Below are 19402 nucleotides of genomic sequence, written 5' to 3' on the forward strand. Positions count from 1 at the left end.
AATGGATATCTCCCACAAAAATCTAGAATGTATTATAAAAGCAAAGTATGACAAGCTAGCCATATTTTAAGAGCTGCTTTCAGAGGTTACAGTTTGAAAACATGCCACTGGTTAGTGACTTTGGAATGTGCTTGGGAGACTACGAGACGCCACGTTACCATCTACAGGGGGTTGAGGGGATACCCCAAGTGGGACAGACACAGAGGCTAAGAATCTTGTACCTCATTTCTATCAGAACAGCCAGCTTTTAATCTGCTTTATATGGTGGGTTTTAAGTGAGATTTTGTTTGTAGAAAATGTTGTGTTTTGGGTTTTTTTTGGAAAATGGTTTTGATTTTAATTATAAGTCTCTTTTGATATCCATGGTGGGGAGAAAAAGGAAAAAGAGATTAGGTTAATCCACTGTATTTAAAAATCTGTTTTTGAAAATGCTCTGGAAATGGTTAGAAGCCTTAGGCTTTTTCCTATTTTGTCATTTATTAGCTGTGTTCCATTAGGCAAGTCAGAACATCTTTCTGAATTTTTGTCCTCACATACAATGATAATAGTTTCTGATTTACAGGGTAGTTGTAAAAATCAAGTGAGATGTTTGTGTAAGTGCTCCGTAACTGGTAATGCATCATAAAGTCAGGGAGTGGGTCTCTAGTGGTGAGGCCCCCAGGTCTGCATTTTGTCTTGACCTTGGTAGCATTTTTGTCCATCTGAATTAAATCATAGAAATTATGCATGATCAAATTTGCAGACAAGCTCAAATTATGGGGTGAAGTTATAAAAGACTTAGCAGATTACAGAGTTCCAAGTATGGTAAAACTTTTGGGGGAAATCTAAAACCTCATTCTTCAATTCAAAATGCTAACTGTCCAAGGATCAGATGGGGGGAAAATGTGGTTGATGATCAGTTCAAGTAAAAACGACTAAACAATTTAATTTGACTTCAAGTTCATTACGAGCCATTAGTGTTGTAAAATGTTGGGCAATAAATAAGTGATCTAATTGTTTCAGTCCATTTGGGCTATTATAACAGAATACCACAAATTCGGTAACTTGTAAGCAATAGTAATTTATTTCTTGCAGTTCTGGAGACTAAGAAGACATTCTGGTGAAGGCCCTCTTCCTGGTTCATAGCTGGCACCTTCTACTGTGTCCTTGCATGGTGGAAGGGGCAAGAGATCTCTCTGTAACCCCTTTATAGAAACACTAATCCCATTCATGAGAGGCTCCATCCTCAACATCTAAGCACCTCCTGATGACTTCCCATTTCCTTCTATGATCACTTCGGAGGTTCAGGTTCAACATGGATTTTGGGAGAATAGATTCAAACCACAGTGCCAGTATCCTTATATATTTATAGGAGTAAGGTGCCACAGATGACAAAAGGGGGCTACAGTCCTTGGCTTTGATTAGCATCCTTCTTCCAGCTGCTAAAAGCAGTTACTAAAAGCAGCCAGTTGAGCACATCTGAGGGAAGCTAAATAGTCTGGAAGATTTTCAAGGGCAATGTTGAGAGAAGATTTGAGAAGAGAAACGTGTCTTGGAGGTCTTAAAAGATCTGAAAGGTTTTAAATGGTGTTATAGGCATCCTGGAGGTGAAGTTTTGTAATTTATTGTTTTCAGAGGTGAATCTCAGGGAAAACTTATAATAAGAGCTATCTAAAGGGAAAGTGATTGCCTAGTTGAAGTAGTGATATTTCCATTAGGGAAACTGTTGAAGCAGAGACTGGACCACATCTTTTGAGGATTATTATCAATCATCAGGAAGATTTTAAGAAGAAATTACTAAGATTTCATCAAATGTGAGATCCTATTTGTATAATAGAATTCAATATCCCACTGGAGAATGATTCACTTCATTAAATATTTTTGGTCTGTGATAAAAGTGTGGATTTTGAAAATGGCAAGCCGGAGTTTGCTACTGTGTGATATCCAGGATATTGTTTAACCTCTGGGAACATCGGTTAGTTTGTCAGTAACACAGAGATGATTATTTCTGTGTTGCTGTGAAGATGATACAGCATAACATTGGTAAAGGATGCTTAATGGTGCCTGGTCTTAGTAAGGGCTCAGAGAGAGTAACTTTTATTACAGTTACTAATTGTTCCTCTTATTTTCTATATGCATTTTATTTCCTCTGTGAGATTCCTTCCAGGTGACTCCATTGAACCCTTCAGAGACATATGATGTAAGTGGGTAAAATGGTGACTTCGGTGAGTCTAGGAGGAAGAATTCACTCTGAAGGTCATAGGGGTTCCATATCACCTCTCCTGTGTTTGTGGCCAATGTTTGTTTTCTCCTAAATGGAGGAAACCTGTGGAACAACTCCTTTGTCCTAAATGATAACCTGATTTTCCTGCCCATCAAAACCAGAACTAGGCTAACCTGATTGATTTTTTTTCTTTGTTGAAAAATTGAGGCAATAAAACACCTTATTAAAAATTTAAGGACCAAGATCTCCCTTGTGGAGTAGAGAACATATCTTCAGCCTTGAGGAATGAAAAGAGTTGGTAACTAAAGAATTATGTCTTCTTTCTAGGCCTAGTTTTTCCATCAATAGAGTGATTCTAAGCTACTTTTATTTAAAACTGACTTCCCAGTTGATGAGTTAGTAAGGGAGCAGCAGTTTACTATTCTTAGGAGAAGACGAAAGCCATGAGACTCCACTATGGTTGGGAGAGAGACCACGTGCATTCTGTTTGCCAGTACAGAGGGAAGCAGTGAGGATGCTGGGATTCCATATGTTGGTCACAGGCTGGCGTTTGGTCTCATTCAGAAGGTAATAAGGAGTTGCCTGTGAAGAGGTGCTATGATAATTCTGAACAAAGGTCTCACACAAAAAGAGGATTATTCAATTTTCAAAAAAAAATGAAGAGGGTGCTCTAACACTTTCAGGGTTAGATAAGACTCCACTTCAAATAACTTTTTTTTCACTTTTCGTTCTTCTGCATCAGTGAACATCTATTGATGTGTAAGGGGCCTGACATTTTATGAGGTATGAGTGTGTTCCAGAGCAGGGTTGGGCTGGTACTTGGGCTGTCTAAAGGGGAGGTCTGGGTGTGAGAGCTGTAGAGGTTATTATCGCTCCAAAAAATTTGCTTTGGACCTACCATCTTGAGCTTGTTTTCCTCCTTTCTTTTTCTAGTCTAATTTTCTTGTTCAATATCCTACTTATATTAATTCCCAAATTCTCTTTTTAATCTTTTCAGAGAGCTTCAATTCCAAATGATTACTTTGGCTTGGAATTCCTAATTGACATCCTTTGATCTTACAATGCAGCTGAAAGGGCAGGAATGCAATATTTGAATAGCAAACTGTCCCCCAGGAAACTGCCATTCTATATTGGTAATAATAGCAGAGAGTATTTATTGAACAACTTATGTCCCAGAACGTTGCTAACTGCTTTATATTATAGCTTACCTTATGTAGTTCACTTAATAACACTATAGTAGAGGCACTATTTCTGTAACCATTTCACAAATGAGGAAACTGAGACATTGGGGAATTTATTTTATTTTATTTATTTTTTAAAGATTATTTGAGAGAGTGAGAGAGAGAACTCATGCGGGGGCGGGGGAGGACAGAAAGAGAGGGAGAGAAGCAGACTTCCTGCCGAGTGTGGAGCCCAAGGCAGGGTTTGATCCCAGGACCCTGAGATCATGACCTGAGGCAAAATCACTGGACACTCAACTGACTGAGCCACCCAGGTGCCCCTGACATTGGGAAATTTCAAAGCTGACCTAGAGTCTCACAACTAATGTAGAGTACACAACTCTTAACAACTCTGGGGGACTGCCTATCTATGCAAAGAGCTTTGGTCTTAACTTGGCAAATCATTAATGTACCCACCCACCCATCCAATCAAATATTCATCACACAGGTGGGGCAGGGGCTGGGAGTCTGCTTGAGATTCTCTCCCTCCCTTTCCCTCTGACCCCACCCCAGGCTCTTCACTCTTGCTCTCTCTGAAATAAATAAATAAGTCCTTAATTTAAAAAAAATGTTCTAGAGATATAAATGATGACTAAGACTGACAGGTCACTCTCCTCTAGCACTTTCCAGAGAGGAGAAAGGACAGTTAGGCTAGCATCCCCACACAGTGTGATAAGTACTATGACAGGAAAGCATATGGAAGGAGGTGCTAACCCAGTCTGGAAGGAGGTGTCAGGACAGGCAGGTCAAAAAGTTCTTATCCTCATCACTCTGTGCTTCAGCTATTTTGTTGCAAAAGGCATATAATGTAACTTCTACAAAGAAAGGTCTTTGTTTTTTGTTTTTGTTTTTGTTTTTAAGATTTTTTTTTTTTTTTTTTGTCACAGAGAGAGAGCGCAAGTAGGCAGAGTGGCAGGCAGAGGCAGAGAGAGAAGCAGGCTCCCTGCTGAGCAAGGAGCCGGATATTGGACTTGCTCCCAGGAGCCTGGGATCATGACCTGAGCTGAAGGCAGACACTTAACTGACTGAGCCACTCAGGCATCCCAAAGAAAGATCTTTGAAACAAGGTCTTCCCCTCTGTTATTCCCCCAGCACCCAGGGGACTGCTCAATTAACATCTGTAGAATAAATAAATTAGAATTCTAATACACCAAAATAACCCCCATTATAACAGGGAGTCTTTTGACTTATTTCTAACTGGACTCTGACCATGCTTAAATGCTTCTCCTCTAAGCCTGAAATAAATGCTCTTTTTTTGACTTTAAAACATCAAGTCCCTGCTCCCTTTTAAGTCATTTTCTAAAAAGCTCTATTCCAGGCGAGCTGCCACACCCATTGTCTTTTCCTAGAACGATGTGTCCTCAGGTGTCTTTTAAAACGGGAGCCTTGAGTAGAGATTCTGGGACAGTCCAGGAAAGTGGAGACTCTGGTTGCTTCCTCCCTCCCCACATTTTTCAAATGATCTGTGGGAGTCCATGCTCTGTTCTCTGAAAGTTCTGTTCTCCCTTCACCTTTCCAAAATGACCTGGAAATTTTTCTTCCCCTCATCCTCCCCTCAACCCCAACTGTTCAAAAAGATGTTAACTTCAGGAAAGCAGTTCTTAATTATTTACCACACTGTCCTCTGGCAGACTACAAGAATCTAGGGCAAAGAAAGAGAGAAAAGAAAAGAAAACCGAAACCCCAGGCTAATGGTTTCCCTCAACAAGAATTTTTGTTATCATAAGGTGGTGTTTTATTTGAATTATAGTTCTCTGGAGCAGGTATTAAGCTATGTCTTCCTTGTGCCTGTGTCAAGACTAGTATTTTCCTTAATGAAGGAATAGCAAAGCCAAGGTAGCAAAATAATGCTAATGGGAAGGGGAAACCAAGACTCCCGAGGGGAAGAGTTCACTTGGAGCTGGTAATCTTCATGGTCCACCTCAGAGACACGTAGCCAGGTTTCTACATCATCTTTACATTATCTAATTACACAATTTTACTTCCTTGCATGATGCTACAGTTTAAAACTGTACCTCATTCCCTTCCCTGCTTAATTCTTTCTCCAGAGCCCTTATCTCTTATCATACACTGTAATTCACTTATTATAATCATAATTACTTTTTAATCATTTTTTTAAATGGCTGATGTCCCCTCTAGAATTGAAGCTCCTGGAAGGAGCTTATTTTATTACTCATTCGGGGCCTAGAGTTGTTCTGGCACAAGATAGGTGCACAAGAAATATCTGTTAGATAAATGAATTATTAATCCCGTACAAAGCAATATTAATAACTGTGATCAAGGTTTTTTTTACATGTATTTAATCTATAGACAACTGGTTGGATCTTTGACATTTTTTTGTGTAAATCTTCTAATTGGATGAAATATGACAATAGGACCTGTACTAAAGCTCTGATGGTCAAAAGCCACATGGAACCCATTTTCATCAGCACGGCATACTCTTCTAAACATACATGGAAGGATAAGGCTGTGCTGATGAGAATAGAAAATCTTGAGTTTTCCTGATGCAGGCAGACTTACCTGAATCCCTAAGGCTAAGGGTATGGTTTGGCTCAGTGTACTCGTTAACTATTCCTAGCAACAAGTTTAGCTGCTGCTTACCAGCCCCATGGAACTCAGAGACTCACTAATTTTATATCCTTATTTCTGGACAAAGCACTATCATCCAGTTCCCTGGTTCTTGGTACAAGATCAGGCAGTTTATGAGAACTCAAAACATAAAGGTGACTAGAGGAATATATGAATTATTTGAGAGCTTCTCTTGTATTTGAGATGTCACATCACAGGAAATGCTTTCCAGCAGTGACATGTCAGTGTATTCTGAAACTAGAGTGGCTGCTCCAGCTCTTCCTGTCCCCCCAAGACTCCTACTTCAGGGGCCAATCTGGGGGAATGAAACTGGGCTAATCTGAGTGGCAAAGTTCGCTCTTGGTTGGGATTTAAGTAACCTCCTTCTCTCCCTCAGTGTGACATCTTTCAACAACTGGCCTGAAGAACTGATAAAGGACTAGAGTTATCTAGTAATGGGAGGAACAACTGGCCTCATTGGGCTTAAATTAATATAGCAAGTTGGTGAGTCCAAAAAGATTGGGCATTTACAAGCCAATCCTCTATAAGACTACACTAGTGACATTTGACTACTTTCATATATATATATATATATATATATATATATATATAAAATTTTTTTATTTTTTATTTTTTATTTTTTTGAGAGAGAGAGTTTATGCCGGGGGCAGGAGGGGTGGTATTGAGGGGGGCAGAGGAAGAGAGAGAGAATGTTAAGCAGACTCCATGCCCAGCACAAGCCCTCAGGGCTTGATCTCACGACCCTGAGATCATGACCCTGAGATCATGACCTGAGCCAAAATCAAGAGTTGGACCTTTCACTGACTGAGCCACATAGGTGCCCCTACATTTGACTTATTTCTAAACAGAGGAAAACTCAGGTGAGTGTGTAAACATGTGCAAATCACAGAGCTGTGTAACACCTGAGCCACTCTTGATTATTTCATATATTTCAGTGTGGCCCTTGGGAAAAAGCCTCATGTAGGGACACCTGGATGGTTCAGTCAGTTAGGCATCTGCCTTTGGGTCAGATCATGGTCCCAGCATTCTGGGATTAAGTCCCATGTCAGGCTCCTTGCTCGGCAGAGGGCCTGCTTCTCCCTCTGCCTGCCGTTTGTCCTGCTTGTGCTCTCTCTCTCTCTCTTTCTCTCTGACAAATCAATAAATAAAATCTTAGAAAGCAAAAAAAAAAAAAAAAGCCTCATGTAAGCCATTGGTTTAGTGGTATATGGGAATTCATGAACTCCCAAGTTCTAAATCCATCTGTGTTTTGAGTATCTTGGCCAATTTATTTTGAAAAACCAGCTTTATTGAGATATAATTTAGCCATTTAAAGTACACAGTTCAATGGTCTTTAGTATACTCACAGTGATATAAACATCACCAGTCAATTTTAGACCATTTTCATCACCCCAGTAAGACCCGTGTATCCTTTAGCAATCACTCCCCATTCCTCCCCAACTCCGCTCTTTCTGTCTCTATAGGTTTGCCTGTTATAGATCTGTTATATACATGGAATCACATAGTATATGGTCCTCTCCCATTTAGCATAATCTGTTCAAGGTTCATCCATGCTGTAGCAAATATTAGTACTTCATTCCTTTTTGTTGCTAAATACTATTCCATTTTTCTATTCTGTATCACATTTTATCAGTAAGTGACCATTTTGATTGTTTTCACTTTTTGGCTATTATGAGTAATGCTGCTCTGAACCTTGGTGTACCATTCATACATTTGTGTGCATGGATGTACATTCTCATTCTCTTGGATATATAGCTAGAAGGGGGATGGCTGGGTTATGTGCTAACACTGTGTTAAACTTTTGTTTTTCAAAGATGTATCTATTTATTTGAGAGAAAGAGAGGGAGAAAGAGAGAGTTTGTGTGAGCAGATGAAGGGACAGAGGTAGAAGGAAAGAGTCTCAAGGAGACTCCTTGCTGAGCTTGGAGACTGATGGGCTCCTGAGATCATGACCTGAGCTGAAATCGAGTTGGATGCTTAACTGACTAAGCCACCCAGGTACCCCTGCCCCAGTAACTCACCATTATATATTCCTACCACCAATGAATGATGGTCCCAATTACTCTACCTCCTTTCCAACAAGTGTTAATTATCTGTCTTTTTTTTTATTATGGCCATTTTGGTTGGTGTGAAATGGTACCTTATGCTTTTGATCTTCATTTCCTTAATGACTACTAATAGTAAGTACTTTTTCATGTGTTGATTGGCCGTTTGTACATCTTCTTTGGAGCAATGTCTCTTTGATTCCCTTGCCCATTTTTGTATGGCTTATTTGTCTTTTAGATGTTGAATTTTTCTTCATATGCCTTAAGAATGGGAGTATTGGAAGAAGAACCTGAGACCTCTTGCCTGCTCATGCCTAGAAGAAAGCTTCTACAACACAAAGTGGGTGATAAGATGCCAGTAGCCTGCTTTTCCCAGGGTTCTACCATAGCCCTAGACTGGGATCTAAGTTGAGAGGGAGTCCTGTGAATGGAGCACCATCTGCTAGCTGGAGGGCAGCAGGGAAGTGGGTTGTGGTTGAAATACCTCACACTCTTATTGTTCTTACTGAATTGCAATAGTTTGTCTTGAATAAGGTTTTCTTCATTTGTTTTATTTCCTCAGAACAATTTCCAGAGACTAACCTAGTTTATCTATAATTTTTGCCAGTGGTTGTTTTGCTACGAAAGTGGGTTCATGGACCTCCTTACACAACCATTCCGGAAGTTGAGTTCCATTTGGATAATTTGTAATGCAAATGTTGCATCTTATATACTTGGTGGTAAAATAGCTTATGCTGACATAGTAAATAGAGAATTACAAAGGACAGTTTTTACAAAAGTAAATTTTGTAAATTTACAAACAGTGGATAAGAAAACTGATTGTAGTTGAGGCCTGGTTAACTTTTCACTTTATATCCAGTCAAATTCTAGAATGCTCATGCATTTAGTTTGACAAACTATTCTTAATTTGTTGTTGTTAAGTGGCTGAATAGAAATATTTGAATATTGAGGTTGACAGTACATTTCATATGAGAGCTTATTATTGCTCTAGTAATCTATATACAAAGCCATCAAAGCCATTGAAAGCTATCAAGATGATGCCTGTTTTTGAAAGCATAGGAATAATTAAAATATGCATACTAAATTATTAAAACCTCATTAGTTTTATGCATTGATCTAAAAAGTTCACAGGCAAAAATGACCATATATCTTAATTAATTCAAAAGAACGATCATACTACTAAATTTTAGAAAAACAACTTTCCCAATTTCCCTGATGAACTTATTTGTAGTTTTAGGGCTAAGATTTATATTTAACAATTCTTCAAATCTTTATTGAATCAGGGGCTGAACTCATCTATGTTAATTGCCAACCAGTTGAATGTCACTTTAGTTGACACAGACATAGAACTTCTGCTTATATCTAAAACCCTCTTCTTTCCATTCCTCACATCCCCACTCCCATGGCAAAGTTAACTATTCCTTCCTCCTGGGGTTTAGAAGTCTGGTTACTTCTGAATGATCACGTAAGCATCTTTGAGAAAATACACACTGCTTAATAATCGCGAGAAAATGTTAAAATTGGAAGTTCTTCACTTTTTGGGTAGTTGTCTTGTGTGTACTATCGCCTAAAGTAGCTTTAGAGGCAAAAAGTATTATATAAGAACACAACACTAGAATATTTAAGAATGAAACCGAGCACCTCCCAAAGATATTTCCCTGAATAGTTACTGAACTACACAAAGATAAATACGAAAGTAATTCACAAAGTAATTTTCTCTTCTTTGGCTGGGAAAGTTTCGGTAATAAAGTTTGGCTTCTGTTGAGTGAAAACCTCTTAGTTTCTAACTACGTTAGAAAGGCAACTATGTTACTAAGGCAAATGGAAAAACCCATTCAATTCTTAAAATTTTAATGCAGTTAAATAATAAACGGATAAATTGCATTAAAACTAGAATTAATTTCTCCCCGGTAGAGACAGGAATTCTCTCCTACTAAAGCTACTTCAGCGTTCAAGCGTATATTTTGGAAGATGCTTACCTCCCGGTTGGGTTGGGTGTATCTCCCTGCGGCTTAGGTGAGCGCCCAAGCTTTGGCTCCTCCCCAGCTGCTGCGAGCTTCCCACTGCGCCCGGCGCCTCAGAGCCTCCTGGAATTAGGTGTTCGGCCCCGCCCTCTGCACTATTGCTAAAACTCCAATTCTGCCAGACCAATTCCGGTGATTAATTATTGACAAAAGGAAAACACTCCCACGCAAACTTGTGTCCAACCGCACTGCTCCCAGCGATTCCTTCCAGAAGAGAATGCCGGCTGCACCACTCCCCTCCCCCCCCTTGCTCTACGGTCCCAACTTCCCACACGCTGCCACTCTCTGTCCTGGGCGATCGGGCTCGTCCTCGGAGGAATGCAGCCCAGCGACTTCTACATTTTTAAATTTGGTTTTCTGCAGCTCGTTAGCACTTCTCCAAGGACCAGCCTTTCGGGAGGGGGCGCTTTCCGGATGCAGGGGAAGCCAGGGCTCTGAGAGCAACGGAGGAGGCTAAGGCGTCGCTGTCACCTCCGGCTGCTGCAGTAAAACCCCGAGCCGCGGCGGGGATGGGGAGGAGGGGAGAGGGAGGTGTCCTCCCCCTCTCTTGGGCTGGGAGCCCCGACACTACCAGAGGGGCACGTCCTTTGGTAGTGGTGGTGGGGGCGAGCAGATAAACGGGAGGCGCGAGGTGGGCGCTTCGGGGCTTTAGCCGGAGCCAGCGTTAACCTGACCAGGAGAAGCCTGCGCCCCGCATCCATCCATCTGCAGACTTGGGCAAGGGGGCGAAGCTCGGCGGATGCTGAGCAGGACTGCGGTGCGAAACTCGGCAGCAGGCTGCGAAGTGAGCCCAGGGCTCCGGGCCGGGGCGGCAGTCGGCCGAGCAGGCATCCCCCTGCATTTGTTTGTCAAAAATCGAAGAAAGTAAACCCATTGAGTGCCGGCAGCTAATTTTGCTGCCTTTGAACGCGCAAGAACGCCTCTCCCCGCCCCGCTCCCACCATCCTGCCACCTTCCCTCCGCCCCTTGGCTGGGAGGTTAATCGTTGAAAAACTGGGCTCCCCCAGGGAAGCAGATGGAAGGATCGTGCCCGGGGAACTTGTGTGTGCTCACTCACAAGTGAAGAGAGTTAATTCGGGCCCGGACTGCAGCAGGAACGCAAACTGGGGAAAGCGAGCTGGGAGGCGGCTCGGCGGCGCAGACACGCGCGGCGCGGGCTGCCGCCGTTCCGGGGCCGGCGTGCCCCGCGCTCGCGCTCCGCTCTCAGCGATCTTCCCGAGGAGGCGCGGGACCGCGAAGAGCATCTTCCCTGGAAGCCCGCATCCAGAACCCCAGCGATCCCTTCTCTCCCGAGGGTAGGGTGCTTAGGTTTAACGCGGTGGCTGCGGGCTGCGGGCTGAGAGCGCAGAGGCCCGGTATCTCCGCCACCGAGCCTCGGCCCCAGACCCGGGGGCGTCGGGGGCCCAGAGCCTCTTCCGATTAACGAGCGTTTGGGCCACAACTGCCAGTCAACCCCCACCGCCGAGGGAGGAGGCACTGCACATGCTCGGCCAGGGCTGGTCGTGCTGAAGCGCGAATTTGAGCTGCGGGCAGGTTTCGGCTCATTTGCCCAACACTCTTCCAGCAGGTTCCAAGCCGCGGGTGCCACGAAGAGGAAGACTTCCGTTATTGCGAGGGATGTTCTGCACGCAGGAGGGACTGCGTCCCCAAAGGAAGCTGGCGGTGGTTGGGGGTCAGGGAAGGGACCCGCTAGGAACTGAAGCCGGTACTGGCCAGATTTTACATCCTTATGTTTTCCTTCCCTGGGACTGTATCTAAATACTGGCAACCACGGCTAGTATTTTTTTTTATTTCATTATCACTTTGTGTTGTTCACATCCTTATCTCGCTGCTTCTCCTGACAAACCTTGTAATTTCGGCAGAGCAAGTAGGACCACACCATTGAGGTGTGGAAATAGATGAGGAAATAGAAAACCTGAAAAGCGACTCGCCCAGGGTCACCAAGCCCGTTGTGCGGCAGGGCCAGTACCATTGCACTCGTTTTTTAGGTCTCATTCCTCATTATCTAGTTTCCTTACTAGATCTTGACAATCACCAGGTGATTGTACATTTGTGGAAGTACAGAAACAGGCCTCACTTCTCCCTGCCCAAGTTTTGTGAAACGGGTAGGAGAGACCTTGCAATTACTTCAACTGGAGGTGGGGAGAAACTGGTACATTTGGCAGAAGCATCTGCCATTATTAAAAAAGATCTTAAATGATTTATGTGTAATATAACCACACACAGATAAAAGATACGTGGGTTTTTTCATTCCCAATGGAAAATAGTTGGTTTTTTTCTATCTAAACAAAGAAGAAACTTAACTAGATCATAAAATAAAAATCACATTTTTAAAAGATAGTGATCAGATGGACCACATCATCTATTGAAGCACAATGAGGATAAAATTAATCAAAACAATTAAAAAGAAAAATTCCTTCTCATTGATCTACAACTGGAAATTTAAAAATGCTTTAAATCTAGATTAAAGAGAAGAACAAGGGGTGTCTGGGTGGTTCAGTGGGTTCAAGCCTCTGCCTTTGGCTCAGGTCATGATCTCAGAGTCCTGGGATCCTGCCTCACATCGGGGGGTCTCTGCTCAGCAGAGAGCCTGCTTCCTCCTCTCTCTCTGCCTGCCTCTCTGCCTACTTGTGATCTCTGTCTGTCAAATAAATAAATAAAGTCTTAAAAAAATAAAGAGAAGAACAAATGAGAAATTACAAAATCTTTAGAAACAAGAAAAAAATCCTACATAACAAAATGAGAATATAGAAAAGCAGAAATCATAAACCTTAAATGTATTTGTTGCAAAATAACATACAAACCGAGAAACTTAGAAAAAATTGCAAAAGAATTACATTAACTAGTAAAGACTAAAGCAGAAATTAATGAAATAGAAAAGTAAAAATCCAGGAGAATTGATCCATAAAACCAACCAAACAAACAAACTTATTCACTGAAAAAAAAAAAATCAAGGGACAAAGACACAAGTAACATTGGGAAAGAAAGATGGTATATAACCACAGAAAAGGACGATTTTTTTTTTCAAGTCGCAAATGTTCTTTCTCCATGAAGAGGATTCTCCCTTTATGCTAACTACAAATGGTGAGATAAGAAATAGTTAAGACACACCACAGCTTGTAGAAAGGGGAATAAGTTTTAAAGAACCAGGCAGAATTGTTTAGAATACAATAGTATGAGAATTTGAAGTAATTATAATTGTATCAACTGAACATTTTGAACAAGGCCTTTTGTTGTCATTATCATAAAGCAGCTGTTGAATACCTGAAGAACACATGCTTGCCGGAGTAGAAATCTTTTAGAAGTAGTAAAAGTTAAAAGTAATAGAAGAGCATATTTCCTTAGGTAACCTGGAAGGTTTGGGGACAAATACTGGAAGGGAATGGCATCACTTTGTAAAGCTGTACGAGGTTGTGTGGAATGTATCTGGAGTTCAGCATACCAGAAAGGAGAAAAGTTGTGAGAATCCACTTGGAATAACCAGCTGTCAGTTACCAGATCTGGTATGCATCTGCTGAGAACCGTCTTACTCCTACGGGAGCAAAATGAACAGTGTGAAATGTGAGTTTTCTCAAGCTTCCAAACTTAACCAGAATGGCACGATAGTAAAAGTTACGGACTTTGGGACAAAATACCCCTGGGTTTAAATACCAGCTTTTCTACTAACAAACTATAGTCTAAGACAAATTCTCTTGTATCTCTATACCTTAATTTTCTCATCTGAGAAGCGGGAATAATATTGACTTCATTGGGTTCTTCTGAAGGATTAAATGAACCACCGTTTACAAAGTACTCATATAGTTCTTCATCTCCCTCCCCATTTGCCTCTCCTTTTCCCTTCCTTCCTCCATTCTGCCTTCTCTAAATACCCATCATTCAGGAACTTATCTTCTGTATTTTGACATTTTTTCTATTTTGTTAGTAGAGCTCTGTGTTCCTTCCCTTTCTTTCAGTGACTCAGCCACCTTCTCCATGACTCTTTAGCATTCAGAAATCCAAGCATCATGACTGAGCACCTTTGGAATACTTTAGAAAGACCCTCCTGAATTAAAAATTAACTCAGCCCCTCTCTTATAAAGTGCATGGCAAAAACAGGATTACCCACCTGCCCTTCTGTCTTTCCTTCCCTCCCTCCCTTCTTTCCTTCATTTTTAATACATTTCTGAAGTTCTTATGGGGCTATCCTCTAGTAGCATGAGTGACATTGCTCCAACTCATTGATTCCAGTTTCACAGATATGCAGATGCTTAGGCTGAAGTCTCTCATGGGAGGACCTAACCTTTAAACGGTCTCTGTTTGAATATTAGGATAAAGATCATACTAATAACCAGAGTCAGTAGTTCTAGAAATTGGAAAAGCAGTAATATTTCATTAAGGAACTAATGTGACCATCCCATTAATTGTTAACAAACATGAGATATATCATAATACACACAATTCTTGCCTTTGAAAGGATACTTCTTAGCAATAAAGAGCCCCCGAAGAACAATACAGAAACCCCCAGAGCCGCTGTAAGACCAGTTTAACAAAAGACTCTCAGGAGCATCTATTATTCTAAAGCAACCTCAAACACTGTCTTTACACACACTATCCAGTGTGTATCTACAGCTATTTGGACAAGACAAAGAAGATAATGGAAAGCCAATGAAATCAAGAGAAAAGAATAAAGCCCCAACTAACTATATCAGCAATCTCTTTCCTTATCAACACTTATTCTCTTATGTACATTTTATTTTCAGGAGGAGAGAATGTAAGAAGCCCAGTAAGAGGAGTATTTAATAGCAAAACCAGAAATTTGAGATAAATTTTATTGACTTCTTCCTGGTTTACTTTCATAATGTGCAGATTAACTCTTATTTTTAAAATTAAAAAAAAATTTTTTTCAAAGATTTATTTATTTATTTGAGACAGAGAGAGTAAGCCAGCTTGAGCGGGGTGGTTTGCGGGGGTGGGCTTGATGGGGGAGGAGCAGAGGGAGAGGGAAAAGGGGAGGAGGGACAGAGGGAGAGGGATAAACAGATGCCCTGCCGAGTGTGGAGCTTGACTGGGGACTGGAGCCTGAGGTAGGGCTCCAGGCGGGGCTTAATCCTAGGACCCTGAGATCATGACTAGAGCCAAAGTCAGATGTTTGACTGAGACATTCAGGTACCCCCTTATCTTGTTTTTATGTATTTTTAAATTTTTATTTATTTTTTTAGCCTTAAAAAAATTTTTTTTTCTTTAAACAAGGCTGGAATCAAAGATAAATAGAAGACACAACAGTTTTGCTATGGTTTTGTGTTATTTGGGTTTTGGGGTTTCTCTTTTGTTTTTTGGGCATTTTTTTCTTACAAATACAAATTAAACATGAAACAACACTATTTCAAAAGACATCTAAATTAGTTGCATCCTAGACATTTAAAACCTATCCCACAATTTAAATGGTAAAAACTGTAGGCTTATAATTGTTCTGTGATCACATATCAAAAGAAAAAAAAATTCTAACACCTTTTACTCAGTTTTTAACCATACCAGCAAGAATCAAAACTGCCAATTTTTCCAATGACAATTTCTACACACCAGAAGGTAGTCATGACTCTCAAAGAAGAAACGATTTGGATTTTTCCTGCCTTCAAAATGTTTATCAAATCTTGTGTTTCTCACAGGCTTTTGAAACACACAGAAAATAAGAACTATTCCAATGAATGAAACATACCAAATGTCAGAAATAAGCCAGACACATTCCTTTGGGGAAACGGCTTAAAAAAAAAAAAAAAAAAGAATTCAGCCTGTATATGCAAAAGTAAAGCAAGGAAATTCAGTCTTTTTCTCTTCTTTAAAAATCTAAATCTTTTCCTAAAATATCATTCCCCAAAACTGGAAGTGAAGGACTAAAAGGTCAGGAGAGGGAAGGAGGGGAGAGGGAGCACACATCATTAACATAAAAAGTAAAATTGTATAAACTTAAGCAGTTTTTCACAGACTGGGGTCAAACTCCAGGATACCACATGCTGGTGTAAGAAATTCACCATTCTGCAGGAGCTAGATCTGTAGTGCTGCTTGAAGATCAGTGAAGAGCAATTCACTGCCTTGCAGCAATTCTCCTTCCCTCTCCTGATCCTGGCTTCTGCACCAGGCCCCCTCAGGGAGGGCCGCTCATTCCACCACCCAGCACACCTCGAGGGCCTCCAGGTCCCCACAGGCGGTTATCTCCCGGGCAGCTTGGGTCTTCTTCTCTTCCACATTCAGATGGACCTCACCTCTGAACATGACGGGCCTGTTGCCAAGGACCTTCTGAACAGGCTCAGAATCATCAAACACAATAAAACCCAAACTGGGTAATTTCCCGCCACTGTTAATGTGTAGCTCCACCATGTTCCCATAACGTTGAAAAAAATCTTTAAGCTCCAATTTGTCTACTTCATCTGGCAGATTGCCAATGAAAAGTTGGTGACCATCAGGGTGTCTCACAATTCTTTGGGGTTCAACATCACCTTGCTCACCAGCCTCATGGATTGGTATAGATCTCCTCTAGGGAGGAATTTTTATTCATCATTCTCCCACTCTTTGATCCCTCTGACGCCTCTGTGGTGGAATCTGGGATTCAGGCTTAGACTCCGGATGAGGCTGTGAAGCTGGTACTTTAACAACATGAGATGATATCCCGGTAATTGGAACAGCTTCACTGGGTGGAATGTTCTTCCTGGTCATAGATCCCCAAGAAAATGTCCTCAAGTTTTCTTGTACCATCTGAGGTATGTCTGTAGGTGCTGGGAAGAACTCTTCTGAGCATCCTTAGGAACAATTTTTTCTAGTGCTGGCTCAGACTTTTCCTCTTGGATTTCAGACACAGGTTCTTGCTCTGGTTCTTGTTCTGGTTCAGGTTCAGGATCTGGCTCTGGTTCAGCCATAGGTTTCTCTAACTGTTCTTCTAAGTCATTGTTGACAGTCTGATCATAGAAAGTTCCAGAATCATCAGGTACCACCTCAGTTGTCTGCTGCCTTTCTTCAGATTCCTCTACCTCTTCCTCAGATTCCTCCTGAGGCTCATTGACAAAGCCACCAAAGAATCTCATTTTGGTATCTGAAGAGATCATTGTGAACATAGAACTTATTTGTGACAGAGCCCTCAGGAGCAAGGACAAACATCTGCATGAATCTCCTCAAAGTCTGGTTGTTATTAGAGAGCAACCGCATCACCTGGACCACTACACCATCATTCAGGTGGCATGAGCTTCAACATGGCGAATCTTAGTGCAGCAACTGGTAAAGTTTGTGACATCACTTTCCTATGGATCGCTTTCTGTCCATAGACTGCATCTGCTGGCTTTTCACTTGGATCTGATCCCCCATGGACATAAGAAGAGTTCATCCCATAAAATCTGTATGGCATGTCTGGGGCCTGGTTCAGCAGCGTGTAATACTGTCTCACAAATTCCTGCCTGACCACCAGGGACCAGGCTTCTGCATAACCATGGCTTTGGTCAATTCAACCTGCACGGGAGAGGAACAAGCTTTGCTCCACAGCACAGCAGAAGGCAAAATCTCCTCACGAACTGAGTCCACACCTTAACCCTTATTTTTAAAAAACATTATTAGATTAGCACTACTTATTTTTATGATGACATAAAATACTCTTGGTCCCCAGAGTAGAACTCTTTGTAACACTGAGAATTCTAAAGGTCTATTAAGCTGATGTGTGCTAGTCTTTACTGAGTCACCCACTAGCTTTACAGCAACTCTGCACCTTTGGCTAAGCCAGCTAACATTTCCAGAACCACATTATGGTACAGGTACTCACATATATTACTGGAATATATTAATTAACTAAAAGAACCCATCTCAGTGTCCTTCTAGTTAGTATAAGGAACCTCATTAGTAATTTTTTATTTATCATTGTTTTCTCCAAATAAGTGGTAATTGTTTTTCTGTTAAATGGAAAACAACCCCCGCCCCAGTTACGTTGTTATAAAGAGGCACCTGATACCCTCCATTACTATCAGTTGTTGTGTTTCAGTTTACATCTATCAACATAGAATTTTATTTTCTTTATGAACTAGAACTGTAAGGTTGAAAACAAGGTCTAGCTAGGAAAGTTGTATGGCTTGGGTCTTTGAGCACTATGTCAAACTTCAAAAGAATAATAATAATAACATGGATAAAGAAAATAATAATGTTGATATAACTATAATTTATTAAACTATTACTACCAAGGCTTCCATGCATTATCTCTTTGTCTTGTCACTAGTAGGCAGGGTGGAGCTTTTATCTCATTTTTATAGATAGGAAACCAAGAGTCAGAGAGGTTGTAACTCTTCTAAAGTGACACAACTTTAAGAGCTGGATGTCAAAACCTGTCATTTGCCCAATACTCTGTTGGCTCACTGTAAACAATCTTTCCATGACTTCTCATATATCACTTTTCTCAAAGAAGGTGGCTGTGTTGTCCTGGTTAGGAGAACAAATATAGGAGCCAGACTTCCCATATTTAAATCCATGACCACTTAACTTGTGAATGAGGATAACTTACTTAAACTTCTCCAAAATCTCAATTTCCTCATCTGCCACAAAGGATAATTAACATATTAAGTTACTTAATTAATATACAAAAAAAGCACTCAGAAGTGTGCCGGGCACTGAGGAAATGTCTCATAAGTGTTCTTTACTATTGTTTTGACAGTTCCATGAGATTATAACGCATATAAAGCAGTTAGCTAAGCATCTGACCCTTAGAAAATGCCTAATACATCTCTTTTGCTTATTAAAATCTTTTATATCATATACAGCTTTAAGCTAGTTTTTTAGGAAAATAATTGGTGACAACTTCCTCTTCCTTCCCCCAGCCCCCCTTTTCCCTCCCTATCTTCTCCCCTTCCTCCCGTTTTGTGCCAACTATCACTTACTCAACAGTGTTTTCTGTGAGCCACCTTTTCAGGGAAACCCATTGTTTAGTCTAATATTTCAGACCAACATTAAACATTTATACTTTAATTCAATATCACATATTCAGATATAGAACTCTTCACTTCCTCATCTGTTTAAAAGACTTACTGAAACAACAGTTGAGAAAAAATAAGATAAAATAACTCTGGTTTTAAAAGTTGAAATTAGGGGCGCCTGGGTGGCTCAGTGGGTTAAGCCGCTGCCTTCGGCTCAGGTCATGATCCCAGGTCCTGGGTTCGAGCCCCGCTTCGGGCTTTCTGCTCAGCGGGGAGCCTGCTTCCTCCTCTCTCTCTGCCTGCCTCTCTGCTTACTTGTGATTTCTCTCTGTCAAATAAATAAATAAAATCTTTAAAAAAAAAAGTTGAAATTAGCTTAAACATAACAGCTTCCAATTTTATG

The 19402-nt window shown here is 41.0% G+C and overlaps 1 protein-coding gene and 1 pseudogene across 2 annotated transcripts in view; both read right to left on the reverse strand.

Annotated features, from left to right (window-relative positions):
• Window positions 1-11649, reverse strand: part of SPTSSB (serine palmitoyltransferase small subunit B) — a 32992-nt gene extending 21343 nt beyond the window's left edge. The window contains exon 1 of one of the 2 annotated variants that reach the window (XM_047729498.1): window positions 10037-11649. The gene's annotated coding sequence lies outside the window, so the exon portion shown is untranslated. The remainder of the gene's footprint in view (window positions 1-10036) is intronic. The other variant, XM_047729492.1, reaches the window with a different exon arrangement.
• Window positions 11650-16142: 4493 nt separating this feature from the next.
• LOC125099881 (ras GTPase-activating protein-binding protein 1-like) lies at window positions 16143-17536 on the reverse strand (annotated as a pseudogene).
• Between the last annotated feature and the right edge of the window lie 1866 nt (window positions 17537-19402).

Source organism: Lutra lutra, chromosome 1, assembly GCF_902655055.1.
Source record: "Lutra lutra chromosome 1, mLutLut1.2, whole genome shotgun sequence".
Classification (NCBI taxonomy): domain Eukaryota; kingdom Metazoa; phylum Chordata; class Mammalia; order Carnivora; family Mustelidae; genus Lutra; species Lutra lutra.